Source organism: Notamacropus eugenii, chromosome 2 (assembly GCF_028372415.1).
Source record: "Notamacropus eugenii isolate mMacEug1 chromosome 2, mMacEug1.pri_v2, whole genome shotgun sequence".
Taxonomy (NCBI): domain Eukaryota; kingdom Metazoa; phylum Chordata; class Mammalia; order Diprotodontia; family Macropodidae; genus Notamacropus; species Notamacropus eugenii.
In genome coordinates, this window is record NC_092873.1 from 113702267 (window position 1) to 113725887 (window position 23621).

Consider the following 23621-nt stretch of genomic DNA (forward strand, 5'->3'; position numbering starts at 1 on the left):
CCAGTTCTTTTTCTCTTCATATATTGTGTTGCAAGACCTGCGAACCTTTAAAGTTTCTGCTGCTAGGCTTTGTGTGGAGCAAAGATGGTGGAGTAGAAAGATGCACATACTCTAGCTCTTCCCCTATAGCCCATAAAATACTTGTAAGGAATGACCCTCAACAAATTCCAGAGCAACAGAAGTCACAGAACAACGGAGTAGAGGAGACTTCCAGCCCAGGGTGACCTGGAAGGCCAAAGGGAAAGGTCTGTCATACCAGATGAGGAGCAGAGCAAAGCCCAGCCTTGGCCACAAAGCGCTAGGAGGAGCATGGCCAGAGCAGGCCTAGGGCATGCAATCCACAGAGGCAGCACAGGTCCCTCAACCTACAGATGCCAAAGGTCAGTGACAGGGCTTTTTCAGCTGGCTGAGAAGGGAACAGGGTCACCCCATAGCTCAGGCCCCAGGTGACAGCAGCAGAGGTCAAAAGAGAGAACTCAAGAAATGGGGGGCAGGATAGGATGGAGGGAAGTACAGTTAGTCTTACACAGCATGACTAATATAGAAATCATTTGCAAAACTATACATATATAGCCTATACTGTATTGTTTCTTGGTTGGGAAAATGACCAAAAAAGGGGAAAAAAATACTGTAGAAGGTTACTTTCTTGGTGAACAAATATCTTCTCCCATCCTTTCTGATGAAGAATAACAATGCTTACCATCAGGGAAAGACATAAAAGTCAAGGCTTCTGTATCCCAAACATCCAAAATAAATATTCAATGGTCTTAGGCCATGAAAGAGCTCAAAAAGAATTTTGAAAATCAAGTAAGAGAGGTGGAGGAAAAATTGGGAAGAGAAATGAGAGAGATGCAAGAAAGTCATGAAAAGTGAGTCAACAGCTTGCTAAAGGAGACCCAAAAAACTGCTGAAGAAAATAATACCTTTAAATATAGGCTAACTCAATTGGCAAAAGAGGTTCAAAAAGCCAATGAGGAGAAGAATGCTTTCAAAAGCAGAATTACCCAAATGGAAAAGGAGGTTCAAAAGCTCACTGAAGAAAACAGTTCTTTAAAAATTAGAATGGAACAGATGGAAGCTAATGACTTTAGGAGAAACCAAGAAATCACAAAACAAAACCAAAAGAATGAAAAAAAGGAAGATAATGTGAAATATCTCATTGGAAAAACAACTGATCTGGAAAATAGATCCAGGAGAGACAATTTAAAAATTATGGGACTCCCTGAAAGCCATGATCAAAAAAAGAACCCAAACATTATCTTTCATGAAATTATCAAGGAAAATTGCCCTGATATTCTAGAATCAGAGGACAAAATAAATATTGAAAGAATCCACCCGAAAGAGAACCAAAAAGAGAAACTCCTAGGAACATTGTAACCAAGTTCCAGAGTTCCCAAGTCAAGAAGAAAATATTGCAAGCAGCTAGGAAGAAACAATTCAAATATTGTGGAAATATAATCAGGATAACACAAGATCTAGCATTTTCTACATTAAGGGATAGAAGGGAATGGAATATGATATTCCAGACACCAAAGGAACTAGGATTAAAACCAAGAATCACTTACCCAGCAAACCTGAGGATAATACTTCAGGGGAACAAATGATCTTTCAATGAGATAGTGGACTTTCAAGTATTTACGATGAAAAGACCAGAGGTGAAAAGAAAATTTGACTTTCAAACACAAGAATTAAGAGAAGCATGAAAAGTTAAACAGGAAAGAGAAATCATAAGGGACTTACTAAAGTTGAACTGCTTACATTCTCACATGGAAAGACAATATTTGTAACTCTTGAAACTTTTCTCAGCATCTGGATAGTTGGAGGGAAAACACACACGCACACACACACATATGTATATCTATCTATATATCTATATCTATATCTATATATATATATTCAGAGAGAGAGAGGCAGAGACAGAGACAGAGAACACAGGGTGAATTGAATGGGAAGGAATCATATCTAAAAAAATAAAATTAAGGGGTGAGACAGGATTATATTTAGAGGAGAAAGGGAGAAATGGAAGGAGGCAAATTATCTCTCATAAAAGAGGCAAGAAAAAGCCTTTTCAATGGAGGGAAAAAGGGGAGAGGTGAGAGGGCAAAAGTGAAGCTTATTCTCATCACATTTGGCTCAAGAAAGGAATAAAATGCACACTCAAATTGTTATGAAAATCTATCTTACAATGCAGGAAAGTAGGGGAGAAGGGGATAAGCAGGGTGGGGGGGATGATGGAAGGGAGGACAAATTGGAGGAGGGAACAATTACAAGTAAACAGTCCTGGGGAGGGACAAGGTCAAAAGAGAGAATAGAAGAAATGGGAGGCAGGATAGAATGGAGGGAAATATAGTTAGTCTTACACTACATGACTATTATGGAAGTCATTTGCAAAACTACACTTATATAGCCTATATTGAATTGCTTGCCTTCTCAGTAGCGATGAATGGGGAGGGAGGAAGAAAGAGAAATTGGAACTCAAAGTTTTAGGAACAAATGTTGAGTATTGTTCTTGCATACAACTGGGAAATAAGAAATACAGGTAGTGGGGTAGAGAAATTTATCTTGCCCTACAGGGCAAACGAGAAGATGTGGTTAAGGGAAGGGAGGGATGTTAGAGGGGAGGGCAGATTGGTGCTAGGGGTAATCAGAATGTTCAGTGTTTTGCATTGGGGGAGTGGAGAGATGGGGAGAAAATTGTTAACTCAAAATTTTGTGGAAATGTAATGTTCAAAACAAAATAAATAAATGAAATAAAATACTGTACATTTTATACATAGAAAAAGTAAACAGGTTGTCCTTATGAATCTCTTATAATCAGTCTCTGGTATGTACCTTATATTTCTCTTGGTTTTTGTATGTCAAATCTTCTATTGAGTTCAGGACTTTTTTTTAGCAAAGTCTTCAAAGTCTGAAAGTTTACTAAATGTCCAGTTTATTTTCATTCAGGTTAATACTCAAATTTGCAGAGTAAGAAATTTTTAGCCAGAGTACCAATTATTTTTTTCTTTGTATATTGTGTTGCAAGACTTGGTGTCCTTTAAAGCCTCTGTTGCTAGGTTTCGTGTGATTCTAATTGTGACATTATCATATTTAAGTTGTTTTAATTTTGATTTTTTAATATTTTATTTTTGAACTGGAGGTTTCTGGATTTGACTATGATAATCTCATGAGTTTTCCTCATAGGATCTCTCGTAAGTGGTGATCAATGGATTTTTTCTATTTTTACTTTCCCCCCTTGTTCTAATGCTTCAGGACAATTTTCTTTAGCTATTTCTTGTATTATTATATCTAAATCCTTCTTTTGTCATAACTTTCAGTTAGTGCAGTTCTTTTATATTTTCTCTTTTTGATCTATTCTCCAAATATATTGTTTTACTTATGTTTCAGTTTCTCTTCTATTTTTCATTATTAATATTTTGTTTAATTATTACTTGATCTCATAATTTCACTGGCTTCATTTTGCCCAACTCCAATTTTTAAGGTGTCATTTTCTTCCTTAAGGTTCTGGACCTCCGTTTCTAATGGGTTGACTTTCCTTTCAAAAACTTCTTGTTTTTCTTGGATTATTCTTTTTTCTTATTTGCTTTTTCCCTCAGCTCTATCAGTTAATTTTTAGTCTTTTGTTTTAAAGATTTTCTATGAATTCTTTTGGGACAGGTGGCAATTAAACATTTGTCTTTTGGGGTTTCTTTACTTCAACATCCTCCTCTGAGTTTTCCTTTTGTGATCTCTTTTAGGAAGTGATCAGTGGATTCTTTCAATATCTATTTTATCCTCTGTTTCTAGAATATTAGGATAGTTTTCCTTGATAATTTCTTGAAAGATGATGTCCAGGCTCTTTTCTTGGTCATGGATTCAGGTAGTCCAATACTGTTTTAAATTATCTGTCCTGGATTTATATTCCAGGTCAGTTGTTTTTCCAATGAGGTTTTTCACATTGTCTTCTATTTTTTTCATTCTTTTGGTTGTGTTTTTATGATTTCTTGATTTTTCATATAATCATCAGCTTCCATCTGCTCCATTCTAATCTTTAAGGAATTATTTTCTTCAGTGAACTTTTGGACCTCTTTTTCCATTTTTGCCAATTCCACTTTTTAAGGAATTCTTCTCCTTATTGGCTTTTTGAATCTCTTTTGTTATTTGGGCTAGTCTATTTTTTCAAAGTGTTATTTTCTTCACCATTTTTTGTGTCTCCTTTAGCAAGCAGTTGAATCATTTTTCATGATTTTCTTGCATCAGTGTAATTTCTCTTTCCAATTTTTCCTCTAATTCTCTTATTGATTTTTTAAATCTTTTTTGAGCTCTTCCATGACCTGAGACTGATACACATTTTTCTTGTAGGCTTTGGATGTAGGAGCTTTGACTTTGTTGTCTCTTTCTGACTGTATGTTTTGATCTTCCTTGTCATCAAAGTAAAAGCCTATAGTCTGATTATTTTCCAAATTTTGGCTCATTTCCCCAGTCAATTATTTGACTTTTCAGCTCTTTGTCAAGGTAGTTCTATGTAGCATGTACTGTCAGCCACTAAATTTCACCCACAATCTGTGGACCTAGAGCTCCAGAAACAGCACTTCTCGTGCCCCTGCTGCTGCTGCTGCTTTGGCTGCCAAGGACTTCTCCTCCCCCTCCACTACCCTGGAGCTGGGGCCAGACCACTCTACTCTCTCACACAGGTCCAACTAGTTTTTTCCACCCACTTTCCAAACTGTCCTCGGTATTTTGGGGTTGCGAAGTCTGGAAACTACCACAAGTGCCAGTGAGTCAGTCCCTTGAGACCTATTCAAGTCCTGTCTATGCTGGCATGACCCACACTGGACTGCTCTCTGCTCTCAGTCTGGTGCAATAGACTCTTCCTGTTGACCTTCCAGGCTTTCTTGGGCTGGAGATTTGCTTTACTCCATCATTCTGTAGGTTCTTCAGCTACAGATTTTTTAGTCATTTTTACAGGTATTTAGCTGGGCTTGGGAGGAGAGCTCTAGGAAGTTCCTGCTTTTAGTCCAACATCTTGGCTCTGTTTCTCCCCCCCACCCCCATTTGGGTTTTTCTTGGCAGAGATACTCAGGATGTCTTGTCATTTCCTTTTCCAGCTCATTTTGTAGATGAGGAACTGGGGCAAACACGTTTATGTAACTTTCCCTCATTTACATGGTTCATAAGTCCAGATTTGAATTAAAGAATAGTAGTCTTTCTAACTCCAGGACCAGTCCCCTATCCACTCTGCCATCTAGATACCCATCTTGGCTCCCTACATTCTACCAATATTGAGAGGCTTCTTTGTATAAACCAAGTAATGCAACCTGTGCTACCTGTCATCCAATTACCAACCTAATTAAGTTGAGAAAGGCTAATTCCTAGATATGACTTTGTTAGTGATTAATTATGAACTCAGGAAAAGAAGAAAGACTTGAATTAACATCTAAGCTAGGTAAAACAGTGGATAGAGTGCAGAGCATGAAATCAAAAAGATCTGAGGCAGGGTTGTTGTGAGTGTCAAATAGAATACTGGTCAAGCACTTATCACTGTGCCTAACACATAGCAAGGGCTTTGCAATTCTTTGCTATTATTAAGTGGGAGACAAGGGAGATCAAAGATGAGGTATATTGGAACTAGCTTACGGCATTCTTAAGAGACAACTGTAAAATTTTCACTATGACCATTAGCAGTTAGAAATAGGTAAAGTGTAAATTGAGGCTTCCTTAATAGTCTAGAATTAAAAAAAAACAATGGAGGAAATGTTAATAATGCAAATTAAACTTTAAAATGTATCATACATACATTTTCCTCCTAAGAGTTGATTGTTAAGCATTTACCAACACACCACTGAGCCTAAGAAACCATCATATTTAGAAATCAACTTTAGATGTGGTGATGCTAGCATGATATTCAGCTGGAGAGGTCCTGAAGACTGTTGAAGATTTGTATCTCCAGTCTAGGAGAGAGGTCAGAACTAAATATATGGACTTATGAATCAAGTCCAGAGGAGTTATCATGAAGATGCAACATTGAAGTTGATTTTCAAGATAAGAAATTAGAGAGGCATAAAACCAAACCTTAAGCAGTATCCACCTTATGGAATTGGTAAGAGGAAAATAATACAAAGAAGGGAATAGAACTTGTGTGATTGGAGAGATGGTACAGAGGAATAGTAATATTTGGCTTTTTGGAAGCCCAAAAAGAAAGAACCATCTAGAGCAGAAGTTTTATTTGGTTGAGGTATTTTTATGTATTTCTTTCATAGACCTCTTAAAAAGCCTGGGCAAACTTATGAACCTGTTCTAAAATAATAATATTTAAATGTATAAAATAAAATGAGATTACAAAGGAAATCAATTATTTTGAATAAATTCAGTGATTCCCAGTTAAGAACCCTTGGTCTGGAGGGAGTGCCAAATAGTGAAAAGAAGAAAAGAAAGATAAGGACTGTGGAACTGGGAAATCACTGGTGACTTTGGAATACAAAGATATAGGAGAAAAATGGGAATGGGAGTGGAGTTGGAAGACTTGAGTGGAAGCACACTGCATCAGAAGACAAGGGTTTGAATACTGCTTCTGCCACTATGATACCTGGGGCAAATGACTTATTACATCTGGGTTTCATTTTAGTCATTTATAAATGAAATGGGTTCAATCAGAACTTTAAGGCACCTTCCTGCTTTAAATTTATGCTCTATAATTCTTGGGAGTTAGTAGCTGGTGAAGAAGGAAGAGTACCAAGAGGAGACAGCTTTTACAGGAAGTTGTGTCAAAGGAGGGAGCAGAGATGTGGCAAGAGCTAAATAACATAGAAAGGAAGTATATTTTTTATTTTTTTATTAGGAAGATTAGGACATGTTCGTAGTAAAGTAGTATAGCTATTAGGGAGGGAAATATTGAAGATACATAAGGGGAAAAATTATGACGGCTAGAGCAATGTCCTGGAGAGGCAGGAGGATATAGGATCAAGAACTTTGATAAAGAAAGTAATATAGAATATTGGGAATATAGGATAAAGGAATTAGGAATTAGTGATATAGAATAAAGGAATAAATATAGAAACAACTCTTTCCCTGAGACTTGGGGAGGAGGGAAAGAATGAATGATGTTATAAAAAGTGATGTTTTAAGGTCAAGAGAGGAGCAGATAAGGGAGCTTCTGGGTGTAGCTGCTACATGAGAGTTCTGGAAGAGACAGGGAAACCTATGAAAGAAAGAGAAAGAGAAAGGGAGAGAGAGTGAGAGAGAAAAAGAAAGGAAGGAAGGAAGGAAGGAAGGAAGGAAGGAAGGAAGGAAGGAAGGAAGGAAGGAAGGAAGGAAGGAAGAAATTGTCATTCTACCAAGGACTATTAGTCTGAGATCACACATGGTGATCTTTTTTTCTCAGCTTCAACGTACTTTTCCGTCTCTGAAACTAATTTTGGTCATATAATGAGTGAGGAGAGGATTTTCTTTTTTTCTCCTCTTTTTTAAAAAAATTAAATTCATTTATTTATTTACTTTAAGTTTTCAACATTTATTTTTATAAGGTGGTTATCTCTAAGTTTTCCCTCTCCCTTTTCTCTCTCCTCCCCAAGACGGCATGAAATCTGATATAGACTATACGTGTAGAATCGTATTAAGGATATTTCCAAATTAGTCATGTGGAATCAGAATCAGAACAAAAGGGAAAAACCACAGGAAAGGAAAAACAAGAGAAAATGCTATACTTCAATCTACATTCAGACTTTATAGTTCTCTCTCTGGATACGGAAAGCATTATTACATAATTAATTTTTTGTACTTGTCTTAGTTCATTGAACTTTTGAGAAGAACTAAGTTTATCAAAGTTGACCACTGCACAATGTTGCTGTCACTGTGCACAGTTTTCCCCTGATTCTGCTTACTTCACTCTATAAGTTCATCTGAGGCTTTCCAGGTTTCTTCTGAAATCTGACTGCTCATCATTTCTTTCTGTTTTCTTTTGTTGTAGTTTCTACCCTTAGGAAGCTTAGAGTTTATTTAAGTCAAAGACAAACACTGTAACACTTTTTAAAGATTTGAGGTTCCATTACTATGGCCACTCTCTTTAAGGGACGCAGATGGCAACTGATCAGAATTTTTTTTTCACTTTTTTTTCTGTTCATCATTTCTTATGAAACAATAGTATTTCATTTTATTCATATACCACAACTTGCTCAGCCATTCCCCAATTGATGGGAATTCTGAGGAAAGGATTTTCAAAAGGATCACGTAAATGAGAGAGTGATAAGGGATAAATGAGACATGGGAAATTTGTATAACAACTGCTAATGATATTTTTGTGCATGGAAATTTGTGTTGATGGAGTTATCCGGTCTTCATGCACCCAGGAGACCAGACCTAACTAATAAGCTCCATTGCCTATTAGCAAACTCAATTCTGGATTTAATTTGGGACAGAAAACTATGCAACTCTTAATTATAAGCAGATCATAGACTCAGAACCAGATGGGATGTTAAAGGTATCTAAACCACCTTCTTGCTTTTACAGATGAGGAAACTGGACTGAGAAAAACTAAGTGACTACTCCAAGAACATAGAGATCCTAACAATATCAATATGAATTATATGTTATTTTTTCCAGAAAGAGAACCACCTTTAGCTTGTGCAAATTAGATGATGGTCAGTCAATCAATAAGCATTTATTAAGTTCTTGCTTAATAAATTACTTACTTTGAAGCCTAGGGACTGCAAAATGTTGGATATACAAACAGAAAGAAAAAGAATGATGGTCTCTGTCAACAAGAAGTGTACATCCCAATAGGGAAAGATAGCATAAATTAAAGGAACAGAGAGGTACTTTTTTTTTAGAGGTGGTGCATGTCAAAGAAAATCCTATAGACATGAATCAATAATGTAGCATAGAAAGCAAAGAAGTTATCTTTGAACATTGCAAGATTATACATTTAAAAGTTGGAAACTGACAGTCCAATTAGAACAACCCCTTTCATTTTACAGATTAGGAAACAGAGACTTTGCTAGGTTAAATCACTTGTCAAAGGTCATGCAAGTATAAGTGTTAAGGGCAGGGTTAAAACCCAGGTATTCCTAACTGTCAGTCCAGAACTCCCCACATTACATAAATGTACCTCTTTAAATTGATGATAATTTAGGTATATTACTGAAGAAGGGGACCTGGTTCTATGCGTATGAGATATGGCAAATAAAAATGGTGAATAGGCAACTGGAAGTATTGATTATGTTGGCATGATCTCCCTCTTCACCAAAAAAAAGAATGAAGAAAGAGGTATACTCTAGGAGAAGGGGAAAAGTAGTGGCAGAAGGGGAAAATTTCCCCACATAAAAGAGGCATGCAAGGAAACGCTTTTATAGAAATCCTTGAACCCCAGTCATTGGAAATGATTCAAAAAGTGAAGTACATGTATATATACACACACATATATATACACGCATATATATATACACACATATATGCACACACATATATACACACACACATATATACACATATATATGTATGCATGTATAAGTGTATGTACATACATGTGCGTATGTGTATATATCTGTATTTGTATATATTATTGTTTTTGTCCTTCATTTGCAAAGAGGATCATGACATCAAGGAAATGATGACTTGATTTGTAGTTGACTAATTTGAGTGAAGGAGGTCTGTGCAAGGTCACCAGCCTCACTTTCTCCCCCAAGACCATCTGAGTCCAGTGGCCAGATATTCCGGAGACCCTGGCCCTTTCAGGTCTTTTCAGGTTCTCACTTTGAATGAGAACATTCATTCAGTGAATAGCCCTCTTTGAGTAGGTACTCAAGTGATGCTCCCTTTTAATAAATAATAATAATAATCAAACTGAGAGGTGAAGACCCTCAAGGTTCCTGGCAAAAAAGAAACATTTACCTGTACCTATTGTCCATTCTATGAGCTCCAGACTGAATTGAGCTTAAAACTTGGTCTTTGAGAAAGAAATCTAGGTAGTAAATCCAAAGAAAAAAAGGCAGCTTTTGGCCATCAAGTATACCTTCCCCTGGGCAAAGTACCCCCAAGTAAGGAAGGAGAGGAGAGGAGAGGAGAGAAGAGGAGAGAAGCTGCTACTCACATATGCCTATATATATATCTGTGTGTATACATACATGCACACACAAACAATACACACATGTGCGCACACACATACACATCACACTAGGGAAATAACAGGGAAAGGGAATAGATAAGGGAAGCAGAAAGTAATGATAAAAGGGAGGACTGTTTAAGGGAAGTAGTGTTCAGAAGCAAAGCATATTTTTAAGAAGGGACAAGATAAAAGAACAGTGAAAGATAAACAGAAGAAAATGGGATGGAATGAAATATGCATGAATCATAATTGTGAATATGAATGGGATGAACGCATTACTAAAATGGAAGCAAATAGCAGAATCAATTAAGAACTAGAATCCAACAAGATGGTTGCTTACAAGAGTCACACTTGAAACAAAACTACACAGAGAGTTAAAATAAAGGGCAGAAACCGAGTGTTATCGTGTGTCGGCTGAAGTAATAAAGGTAAAGGAAACAATCATAAACTAAATCAAAGCCAAAGCAAAAAAAGAGACATAATTAAAAGAGACAATCAGGGAAAGTAAATTTTGTTGAAAGGTACCATAGACAATGAAGCAATACATGAATAGTTTACTGCAAGTATCTGTGACAAAGGCCTCGTTTCTCAAATATATAGGGAACTGAGTCAAATTTAGAAAAATAAGGGCATCCCCCAATTCATGAATTGTCATAGGTTATGAACTGGCAGTTTTCAATAAAGGGCATCAAAAATATGCATAGTCATATAAAAATGCTCTAAATCACTATTGATTAGAAAAATGCAATTTAGAAGTAACTGAGTACTCCAAGTTCTCTGAAAAGACAAGTGCTGGGGTGGATGAGGAATAATAGGCACCCATATAAAATTTTGGAGGGATCATGAATTCCTCCAAAAATTCTGGATAACAGTTTGGATTATGTCCAAAGGGCTATAAAATTGTGCATACCCTTTGATCTGGTAATAGCACTAATAGGTATTACCCAAAGGAAACAAAGTAAAAAGAAAAAGGACCCATATGTACAAAGATATTTGTAGCAGCTAATGTGTGTGTGCATATGTGCAAGTGTGTGTATGCCTGTATGTGTGCATGTGTTTGTGTGTGTGTGTGTGTGTGTGTGTGTGTGTGTGTGTGTGTAGTGACAAAGAATTGGAAACTGGGGAAACAGTGAAATGAAACTGAGCGAAGAAAGGACATAATTGTGCACAGTAACAGTGACATTGTAAGGATGATAAACTGTGAAAGATTTGACTACCTGTATCAAAGCAATGATCCAAAACAATTCCAAAGCACTCACACTGAAAAAGTACTATCCACCTCCAGAGAAAGAACTGTGTAGCTATGAGTGCAAATTGAAGTATATTTTCTCTTTTCTTGGTCCCTCTTTCCTTCTTTTTGCCTTTCTTTCTTCCTTCTTTCTTTCCTTGCTTCTTTCCTTCCTTCCTTCCTTCCTTCCTTCCTTCCTTCCTTCCTTCCTTCCTTCCTTCCTTCCTTCCTTCCTTCCTTCCTTCCTTTTTTTCTTTCTTTCATTTTTCCTTTCTTCTTGCTTCAGTTTGCTCTTAAGAAGTTATCAGTCCTCTCTCTGGAGGTGGATAAAATTTTTATACTTAGTCCTTACATTTTTTTTTAAAAAAAGAATTATATTTTGAGTCAATGAACCCTGTGTTCTAATGCTGCTTTTGTCATCTACTATTTTGTGACATTTTGCAAGTCAATTTACTTCTCTGTAACTTAGTTTTCTCCTCTGTAGAATAAAGGTGTTCGATTAGAGGTATAACAACATCCTCTCAACTCTATTTCTATGATACTTATTGGAGTCAGGGGCACTGAAAAAGTCTTCTGTTTCTATAGCTTTGTTTTTGTTGTTTTTCAGTTGTTTTTTCAGTCATGTTCAACTCTTCATGATCCCTTTAGAGGTTTTCTTTTTTCTTTTATTAATTTATTTTTAGTTTTCAATATTCAATTCCACAAGATATTGAGTTCCAAACTCTCTCCCCATCTCTTCCCACCCCACCCCAAGACGGCCTACATTCTGATTACCCCTTTCCCCAAACTGCCATCCCTTCTATTATTCCCCCCCTTCTCTTATTGCCTTCCCCTCTACTTTCCTGTAGGAAGATAGATTACTATACCCCATTGCCTGTATGTCATTTGTTTTTAAAACTTTGAGTTCCATATTCTTTCCCTTCCTCCCACCCCACCCATCCTCACTAAGAAGGCAAGCAATTCTATATAGGCTATACCTGTGTACTCATGCAAAACATTTCCATAACAGTCATGTTGTGAAAGACTAACTATATTTCCCTCCATCTTATTATACCCCCCGTTTATTCTATTCTCTCCTTTGACCCTATCCTTCCTCCAAAGTATTTATTTTTTATTACCTACTTCACCATTTGCCTTCCCTTCTATCAACCTACTTCCTTATCCCTTTCCCCTTTACTTTCCTGTAGGGAAAAATAGATTTCCATATTCAATTGAGTAGGGTCATTCATTCCCTCTCACCTCCTGCCTCTTCCCCTCCACTGTAAAAGTTTTTCTTGCCTCTTTTATGTGAAATAATTCAGCCCATTCTATCTCTTCCTTTCTCTTTCTCCCAATACATTTCCCTCTCACTCCTTAACTTTTTTTATTAGGTGTCATCCCTTTATATTCAATTCACCCTGTGACCTCTCTCTCTCTCTCTCTCTCTCTCTCTCTCTCTCTCTCTCTCTCTCTCTCTCTCTCTCTATCTATCTATCTATCTATCTATCTATCTATCTTCCCTCCAACTATCCTAATACTGAGAAAGGTCTCGTAAGTTACAAATATCATCTTTCCATGTAGGAATGTAAACAGCTCAACTTTAATAAATCCCTTATGATTACTCTTTCCTCTTTACTTTTTTGTGCTTGTCTTGATTCTTGTATTTGAAAGTCAAATTTTCTACTCATCTTTGGTCTTTTCATCAAGAAAGCTTGAAAGTCCTCAATTTCAGCAAAATGCTATCTACATCCAGAGAAAGAATGAAGCAGACTATTTTCTCGTGTTTTGTTTCATTTTGGTTTTTCCCATGGCTTGTCCCACTCATTTTAATTCTTCTATACAATATGACTAAGCTGAAAATGTACTTAATAAAAATGTATGTGATTCCCCAATTGACAAATGCTCAAAAGATATGAACAGGCAGTTTTCAGAGGAAGAAATCAAAGCTATCTATAGTCATATGAAAAAATGCTCTAAATCACTATTGATTAGAGAGATGCAAATCAAAACAGCTCTGAGATATCACATCATACCTATCAGATTGGCTAACATGAAAAATCAGGATAATAATAAATGTTGGAGATGTGGGAGAGTTGGAACACTAATTTATTGCTAGTGGAGCTGTGAGATGATCCAGCTATTCTGGAGAGCAATTTGGAACTATGCCTAAAGGGCTACAAAAATATGCATACCCTTTGACCCAGCAGTACCACTTCTAGGACTGTATCCCCAAGAGATCTTAAAAATAGGAAACGGTCCCACATATACAAAACTATTTATAGCAGCACTCTTTGTGGTGGTCAAAAACAGGAAACCAAGGGGATGCCCATCAACTGGGGAATGGCTGGATAAATTGTGGTATATGAATGTAATGGAATATTACTGTGCTGTAAGACATGATGAACAGGAAGACTTCAGAGACACTTGGAAAAACTTATATGAACTGATGCTGTGTGAAAGGAGCAGAACCAGGAGAACTTTATACACAGTAACAATCACCGTGTGCAAGGATTTTTTCTGGTAAACTTAGAACTTCATTGCAATGCAAGGACTTAAAAAATTCCCAATAGTCTCTTAAAGCAAAATGCCTTCTACATCCAGAGAAAGAACTATGGAATTCAATTGCAGAATGTAGAAGATCGTTTTCTTTTGTATTACATTTTACTTTGTTTTATGATTTCTCCCATTGATTTTAATTCTTCAATGCGACATGACTAAGGTGAAAATGTATTTAATAGGAATATATGTGTAGAATCTATATAAAATTGTATGATGACTTGAGGAGGGAGGGGGAGTGAGTGGGGAAGGAGGGGAAAAATCTGAGTTATATAGAAGCGATTGCAGAACACTGAAAACAAATAAACTAATTAATTTTAAAACAGGAAGTCCTCAATTTCATTGAATATCCATTTTATTTTTACCCTGAAGATTATGCTCAGTTTTGCGGGGTAGGTGATTCTTGGTTTTAATCCTAACTCCTTTGACCTCTGGAATATCATATTCCAAGTCCTCTGATCCATTAACACAGAAGCTGCTAAATCTTGTGTTATCCTGATTGTACTTCCATAATGCTTGAATTGTTTCTTTCTGGCTGTTTACAATACTTTCTCCTTTATCTGGGAACTCTGGAGTTTCACAACAATATACCTAGGACATTTTTTTTCTTTTGTGATCTCTTTGAGGAAGTAATCAGTAGATTTTTTTTTCAATTTCTATTTTACTCTCTGTTTCTAGAACATCAGGCTAGTTTTCCTTGATAATTTCTTGAAAGGTGATGTCTAGGTCCTTTTATTGATCAGGTTGTCTAATATTTTTTTAAATTATCTCTCCCAAATCTATTTTCTAAGTCACTTGTTTTTCTATTGAGTTATTATACATTGTTTTCTATTTCTTTTTCATTTCTTGGTTTTGTTTTTATAATTTCTTGATTTCTCAGAATCATTAGTTTCCATTTGCTCCATTCTAATTTTTAAGAATTTATCATCTTCAGTGAACTTTTGGACCTCCCTTTCTATTTGGCCAGTTCTACTTTTTAAGGCATTCTTCTCCTTGTTAGCTTTTTAGACCTCTTTTGTTATTTGGGTTATTTTACTTTTTAAAGTGTTATTTTCTTTAGCATTTTTAGGGATCTCCTTTAGCAAGCTGTTGACTCATTTTTAATGATTTTTTTTGAGTCACTGTCATTTTTCTTTCCAGTTTTTCATCTACCTCTCATATTTGATTTTTAAAATCCTTTCTGAGCTCTCCTACCACCTGCAACCAATTCATATATTTTCTTGAAGGGTTTGGATATAGGAGCTTTGACTTTGTTGTCTTCTTCTGGTTGTATATTTTGATCTTCCTTGTTACCAAAGTAACATTCTATATACTTCTCCCTTTCCCCCTTCCCTTCCCCCCACTGTTCATGTTCCCAGGCAATTACTTGATTTTTTTCTCTTTATTAAGGTAAGGCTCTGCTTCCTGGCAGAGGGTATACTGTCCCAAGCTTCAGTGGTTTTTAAACTGTTTTTAGAGACATATTTCCCTCCATCCTATCAGGACCTCTATTTATTCAATTCTATCTTTAAACCTTTTCCCTCCCTTAAACTGATTATTTCTTATTACTCCTTCCTCCCATTTGCTCTCCCTTCCATCACCCCCCACCCCACTTATTCCCTTCTCCCCACTTTCCTGTAGTGTAAGATAGATTTTCATACCAAATTGAGTTTGCATGTTATTCCCTCCTTAAGTCAAATGTGATGAAAGTAAGTTTCACTTTTTCCCTCTCACCTCCCCCTTTCCCCCACATTGAAAATCTTTTTCTTGCTTCTTTTATGAGAGATAATTTGCCTCATTCTATTTCTCCCTTTCTTCTCCCAATATATTTCTCTCTCACATCTTAATTTTCTTTTTTTTACATATCATCCCTTCCTATTCAGCTCACCCTGTGTCCTAGTTCTCTGTCTTTCTCTCTGTCTGTGTGTCTGTCTCTACATATATACGTATATATATATATATGTATATATATATACATATATATACACACACATATATATGTATGCATGTATGTATGTATGTATGTACAATCCTTCCATCTACCCAAATACTGAGAAAAGTTTCAAGAGTTACAATATTATCCTTCCATGTAGGAATGTAAACATTTCAACTTTAGTAAGTCCCTTATGATTTGTCTTTCCTGTTTAGTTTTTCATGCTTCTCTTGACTCTTGTGTTTGAAAGTCAAACTTTCTATTCACCTCTGGTCTTTTCATCAAGAATGCTTGAAAGTCCTCTATTTCATTGAATGATCATATTTTCCGCTTGATAACCTTGTTAATGTACTTTCCAGGGGTACACATTGACAATGAGGCTGATGCATGCATTGCCAGAGATAGCTCAGTGTTTGGGAAGAGCTGCAGAAAAGTTTGAGAGAGAAGAGGTATTAGACTGACTACCAAACTGATGGTCAACAGAACTGTTGTGCTGAACTCATTGAATTGCTTCTATTTCACCTGTCTTAGGAAGATTTTTGAGGATCACCTGGCAGGATAAGGTACTAGACACTGAAGTCCTTGCTCAAACTGAACTGTCAAGTATTCAAACTATGCTCCAGAGAGTGCAACTCTGGTGGGCTGGCCATGTTGTTTGAATGGAAAATGTATGCTTGCCAAAAAGACTATTATAAGGAGAACTCACGTGAGGCAGGTGATCACATGGTTGTCAGGAGAAGTGATAAAAGGACACTCTCGAGGTCTTCTCAAGAACTTTGGATTTGGGTATATGAATCTAATGGAATACTATTGCACTATAAGAAATGATGAACAGGAGGACTTCAGAGAGACCTGGAAAGATCTATATGATCTGATGCTGAGTGAAAGGAGGAGACCCAGGAGAATATTATACACAGTAACAACCACAGTGTAAGAGGGCTTTTTCTGGTAGACTTAGAACTTCATTGCAATGCAAGGACTTAAAAAATTCCCAATGATCTTTTAAGACAAAATGCCTTCCACATCCAGAGAAAGAACTATGGAATTCAATCTCAGATTGTAGCAGATCATTTTATTTTGTATTATGTTTTGGTTTATTATATGCTTTCTCCCATTCATTTTAATTTTTTATACAACATGACTATGGTGAAAATGTATTTAATAGGAATGTATGTATAGAACCTATATAAAATTGTATGTTGTCTTGGGGGAAAAGGGAGCAAGTGGGGGGAAGAAGAGGGAGAAAGGAAAGAAAAAATCTAGGTTGCATGGTAGTGATTATAGAACCCTGAAAATAAATAAATAAAAATAAATAAATATCAAAAAAAAAGAAAGAACTTTGGATTTGACCGTGCAACTTGAGAGATACTGGCACAGGATCGCTCAACATGGTGTGCCCACATCAGAAGAGGAGCTGTGCTCTATGAACAAAGCAGAGTTGAGACAGCCCAAAATAAACAGGATACACAAAATTGGAGTAACCACCTCAAATATTCACATGGACTATCTGTGCCCAATCTGTGGTAGAGCCGTCCAAGCTCATATTGGTCTGATCAGACATAGTAGGGCACACTGAAACTTCACTTTATCATGGTGATATCATTTTGATCCTCTTCAAGGACAGACAACAACTGAATATGCTTGTGTATATGAAATCTCCATTTTTACAGATGAAAAAAACTAGAGTATCCAAAGGAATTCAGAGTTTTGACCAAGCTAGTACGTTACACATATTGGCTAAGTAGGAGACCAAGGTCCAGAATCCCAATTCCTTCAGTCCCCATTTGTGGAACACTTTCTGAAACTGCAAACTACCTGTGGTTGCATGGCAATCCTTCCCAAGCTATGAGCAGACAAACATGGCTGTCATAAAATAATCTTCATTTCAATGCTGATATGTTAGTTGAACCATAATATTTTTTTTTGATCATTATGTTGGTTATTCAATCCCTTGGCCACAAAGCTCTAGGAGGAGCATGGCCAAAGCAGGCCTCAGGCTCGCAATCCCCAGAGGCAGCACAGATCCCTCAACCCACAGGTGCCAAAGGTCAGTGACAGGGCTTTTTCAGCTGGCTGAGAAGAGAACAGCGTCGTCCCATAACTCAGGCCCCAGGTAGCGGCAGCAGAGGTCAAAAGAGAGAATTGAAGAAATGGGAGGGCAGGATAGGATGGAGGGAAATATAGTAAGTTTTACACAATATGACTATTATGGAAATCATTTGCAAAACTACACATATATAGCCTATACTGAATTGCTTGTTGATTGGGAAAATGCCCCAAAAAGGGGAAAAAAAAAGACTATAGAAGGTTACTTTCTTGGTGAACAGATATCTTTTCCCACCTATCACCTACCCAGCAAAACTGAGTATAAGCTTCAAGGGAAAAACAATTCTTGGTTTTAATCCCAGTTCCTTTGACTTCTGGAAGATGATATTCCAAGCCCTTCAATCCCTTAATGTAGAAGCTGCTAGACAATGTGCTTTCCTGATTGTATTTCCAGAGTACTCAAATTGTTTCTTTCTGGCTGCTTGTGATATTTTCTCCTTGACCTGAGAACTCTGGAATTTGGCTACAATACTTCTAGGAATTTCTCTTTTTAGATCTCTTTCATAAGGTGATCAGTGGATTCTTTCAACATTAATTTTACCCTCTGGTTGTAGAATATCAGGGCAGTTTTCCTTAATTTCATGAAAGATGATATCTAGGCTCTTCTTTAATCATGGCTTTCAGGTAGTCCCATAATTTTTAAATTGTCTCTCCTAGATTTATTTTCCAGGTCAGGTGTTTTCCATGAGTTATTTCACAGTCTTCTATTTTTTCATTCTTTGGGTTTTGTTTTGTAATTTCTTGGTTTCTCATAAAGTCCTTAGCTTCCATCTACTCCATTCTAATTTTAAAGAACTATTTTCTTCAGTGAGCTTTTGAACCTCCTTTTCCATTTGGTTAATTCTGCTTTTGAAAGCATTTTTCTCCTCATTTTTCTCTCTTTACTCCGTTAATCAGTTCAGTGCATATTCTCTTCAAATTCGAAAAACCTTTAAACCTAAATTTCAATGTGACAGTATCTCTCATAACCTTGATAGCCCTTCCATGTGCCTAGTGTTAAGCAATAGAAAACCACTGCAGAAAACACCATTCAGGTAAAGAATTAAGTGTAATAAAACTGTTTCCATAGGAGTCTCTTGTAAGATAAAAAGAAGCATGCGAAAATACCACCTCTTTGTTAGCAATATCTTACAAGTCATGTGGAATTTATTTCAGATGTGTTAGTTTCTTTGAATAGTGATGAATTCAGAATATTTTTTGTGTCATGGACCCCATTTGGTAGACTGCTGAGTCTTATGGATCCCTTCTAAGAATAACATTTTTAAATACATAAAAAAAAATATAGAATTACAAAAGGAAATCAATTGTATTGAAATTTTTGGAGGAATTGAGTTCTCATTTTTTCTCCTCATCTTCCTATCTTTAGTCTGACTGTGCCACTATTCTTTTTAAAGGTAGCTGTGGTATTATGGAAAGGAACTTGGAATCAAAATATCTGAGTTTAAATCCTCCCTAAGATTTAATTCTGACCTGTGACACTGAATAAGTCACATAATATTCTTCAAGCTTTCTTTTTTATTTGTGAAATTCAAAGAATGATACTTATCATACTTATACTATTTATCTCATAGGATAGAAGTGATTTCAAAGTGCTAAAATGGAAAAAAAAATATGGCCACATACTTTCCCACTAACATAAAACAAACATAGGTTCAGGAAGGAAAAGAGGTCATAACAAATATTATAGGACCCCAAATGCAAGTTCTGTGTTTTGAAGAAGAGGAGTAAACGAAGCAGGACAATTTTGTGATTTTTCATTGAGGGTCTCTGCTTCTGAACTTACCAATGCTTAGGACTGATGAAAGATTCACTAGGGGACTAAATGAATTTTTTTCCTGTCAATCTCTAAGAAGTTTGTTCCAGGCTCAGATTTAATATATTCTGCATTGGCTCAGACCCCATCACATGTAATATTCTTTTCTCTTAGAATCAGATGTCATTTAAAAAAAAAAAAGAGTAAAATTGTGCAATTGAATTAAGAAGCATACTAATATTTTTAATAAGTAGATATATAACATGCAGTTATTATTTTCATTTCAACCTCCAAGCTGTTTCATTTTTTCAAGACTGGATTCTGGTAATTCTCATTCTTCCACCCTAAGAATGTCATACTTCTCCACTTTCACAACATATGTGGAGTATTATACTCAATTCTCAGAGTCATAATTTAAGAAAGTCATTGATAAGCTGGAATAAATTTGGAGGAGAGCAACCATAATGGTGAAAAACCTTGAGTTCATACTAAATATTTTGGATGAAGAAACTGGATTCCTTCTCTGGAGAACAAAATCATTATAATATCTGTCTTCAAGTATATGTGGAAGATGGACTAGAATTATTTAACATGGACCCAGAGAGACCTAGGAACAATGAAATGAAGTTTCATGGAGACAAATTTAGGTTTGGTATAAGGAAAAAAAAAATCTCATAATTATAGCCATCCAAAAGTGAAATAGACTGCCTCCAAAGGGGAGGGAATCCTCCCAATATTGAAAATTATTCAAGCAGAGGTTGAGTGATGACCTCTCAAGTATATTTAAGGGGGAATTCTCTTTAGTATGGATTTGATTAGTTCACATCTGAAGTCCCTTCTAAGAAATATGGGGGCCTTTGTCCAGGGTCTCTGAAGTGCCTAATTGTCTTTTTTAGTGTGAAATCTGATCTTTCCTCACTCCTTACATAAATTCTGTGCCATTGAGAAGAAACTAGACAGTCTTTCATGGGGATTAAAAAAATAACAGATGGCAAATGTTTAAGGAGTGTAATGACTCTTCAACATGACACATAGATTGGAGGGGAGCTTTGGGAAGGTAGCATTGTGAAGTAGAAAGAACACTGAGTATGAAGTTGGAGGACCTGCTTCAAAGCCCAACTCTACTATTAAAGATCATACATTAAGTGCTGGAAAAGACCTTAAAGTTTATCTACCTAGTTCAATTTCTTCACTGCACAGATGGGGAAACTAAGTCTCAGGAAAGTTAAGTAATATGCCCATATTCACAGTTAGTATACATCCGAAGCAGGATTCAAGCCCAAATTGTTCTGACTCCAATTTCTCTTTTCCCCAGTTCATCCCACCAAATCAGGACTGAATCTTGGTGGCCTCAAGGTCCCATCTAGCTCTGCATCTGTTATTATTCTGTGAACACATAATCTATGCCTATTCCATGTGCAGACACAACATAATGCATTGGTTGTTCTGGTATGAGTTAACAGGAAGTCATTCTGCTCTGGTTGCTCTGGTGCCTCATGGGGGAGGAGAAAGAGACAGACAGACACACATACAGATACACACATACAGAGACAGAGAGAGAGAGGGAAAGAGAGAGAGAGATAGGGAGAGAAACAGAGACAGAGACAGAGAGAGACAGAGAGAGATCATTTTGATGGGGTGGTTGGACCCCAGCTCCAAGACCCCAGCCCAAAGACTCTATCTCTGGTGGTAATTCATTACTCGACTCTAGTGAGACAAACAATCTCTCACTGTTATAAGAACAAGCTGACCCCCTTAGAATTGTCCTTGTCTGCACAGGACTATCTTGTAGCCACAGAACTATCATGTACTAATTCCCAGAGTTACCATATACAATCCAGAGGTCAAACTATAGTTGTCAACTCTTGAGGCTATCTTGTTACAGATGTAGCAGACCAAAATCACACTCCTTAGAAGCACTCCACTACAGGGTTTCCAATAGTGAATGATGCATGCACTTCCTTTAAGAGTTGACCGCACCTTGATCAGCAAGCATACTTGGCACATCACTCACTGAACTTTTTCTATGTAAGCTTTAAAATCACTCCTATTAAGTTGAAATTTCCCTAAGAAACTCTGCCCACTATATAGTGTTATGATAAACTTTTTGACAATTGACTAGAAGTCTTAAATCCTTGAATTCTTTCTAGATGACTCTGACACTCAATAGATTTGGGTTCCCTGCACCCCTAAATGGAATCAATTTCCTAGTCTTATCCATCTGGAAAAGAAACAGTTCAGAGAAGACTTTATTTATCTCCATGTCTTTTTTCCTCCTAGTTTTCATTTTGAAAACTTCTTTTACATACTTAAGTATTTAGTGTCCACGTCCATTTAGGTACTAAGCATCCCAGGAAGAAAGGACAAAAATATCTTCCTCTATATACTGCATTAAGCTTCAAGTGAATGTATGATGTAAGTTCATTCATTCATTCATTCATTCATTCATTCATTCATTCATTCATTTGTATCTATTAGTTTATTTATTTATTTTGGATTTTTTCTATTTTGCTTTAGGTCCCAGTATAAAGGACCAATAATTCAGTTAGCCAGCATTTATTAAGTACCTTGGAAGCACTGTACAGTTTTCAGGTTACAAAGAAAGGCATTTTTTGTTTGTTTTTTATTAATTAATTTGTTTATGTTTAGTTTTCACCATTCATTTCCACAAGATTTTGAGTTCCAAATTTTCTCTCCATCTCTCCCCTTCCCCACCCAAAGAAAATATGCATCATGATTATCTCTTTCCTCAGTCTGCCTTCCCTTCTATCACCCCCCCCACTTACCTCATTCCCCCTTACTTTCTTGATAGATTTCTATACCCCATTCCCTGTAAATCTTATTTCCAAGTTGCACATAGAAACAAGCTTTAACATTTATTTTTACAAGTTTGAGTTCCACATTCTCTCCCTTCCTCTCTCCCCACCCACACTTGTTGAGAAGGCAAGCAATTCAATATAGGCTACACATATGTAGCCAGGCAAAACACTCACATAATAGTCATGTTGTGAAAGACTAACTATATTTCCCTCCACCCTATCACCCCACCCCAATTTTTCTATTTTCTCCTTTGACCCTATCCCTTTTCAAAAGTATTTGCTTCTAACTCTCCCCTCTCCCAATCCACTGTCCATTCTGTCATCTCCCACCACCTTATCCCTTTCCCCTTTAATTTCCCGTAGGGTAAGGTACACAATTGAGTGTGTATGCTATTCTCTCCTTAAGCCAAATACAGTGAGAGTAAGGTTTGTTTATTTCCTTTCGCCTCCCTTCTTTCCCTCCATTGTGAAACTTTTTTCTTGCCTCTTTTATGAGAGAAAATTTACCCTATGCCTTTCTCCTCCCAATATATTCCTCTCTAATCCCTTAATTTTATTTTTTGGTACTATCATTTCATATTTAACTCACCCTGTGCCCTCTCTCTCTCTCTCTCTCTCTCTGTCTGTCTATCTTTTTCCAACTACACTAATGCTGAGAAAGGTCTTGTGAATTACAAATATCATCTTTCCATATAGGAATGTAAACAGTTTAAACTTAATAAGCCCCTTATGATTTCTCTTTCCTGTTTACCTTTTCATGCTTCTCTTGATTCTTGTATTTGAAAATCATATTTTCTATTCAGCTCTGGTCTTTTCATCAATAATGCTTAAAAGTCCTCTATTTCATTGAATGTGCATTCCTCTACCCCTTGAAGTATTATATTTAGCTTTACTGTGTAGGTGATTCTTGGTTTTGATCCTACCTCCTTTGACCTTCAGAATATCATACTCCAAACCCTTTCAATTACTTAATGTAAAAGCTGCTAGATCTTGTGTTATTCTGATTATATTTCCACAATACTTGAACTGTTTATTTCTGGCTGCTTGTAATATTTTTTCCTTAATGTTGGAACTGTGGAATTTGGCTACAATATTCCTAGGAGTTTTCCCTTTGGGATCTCTTTCCAGAGGCAATTGTTGGATTCTTTCAATTTCTATTTTACCCTCTATTTCTAGAATATCAGGGTAGT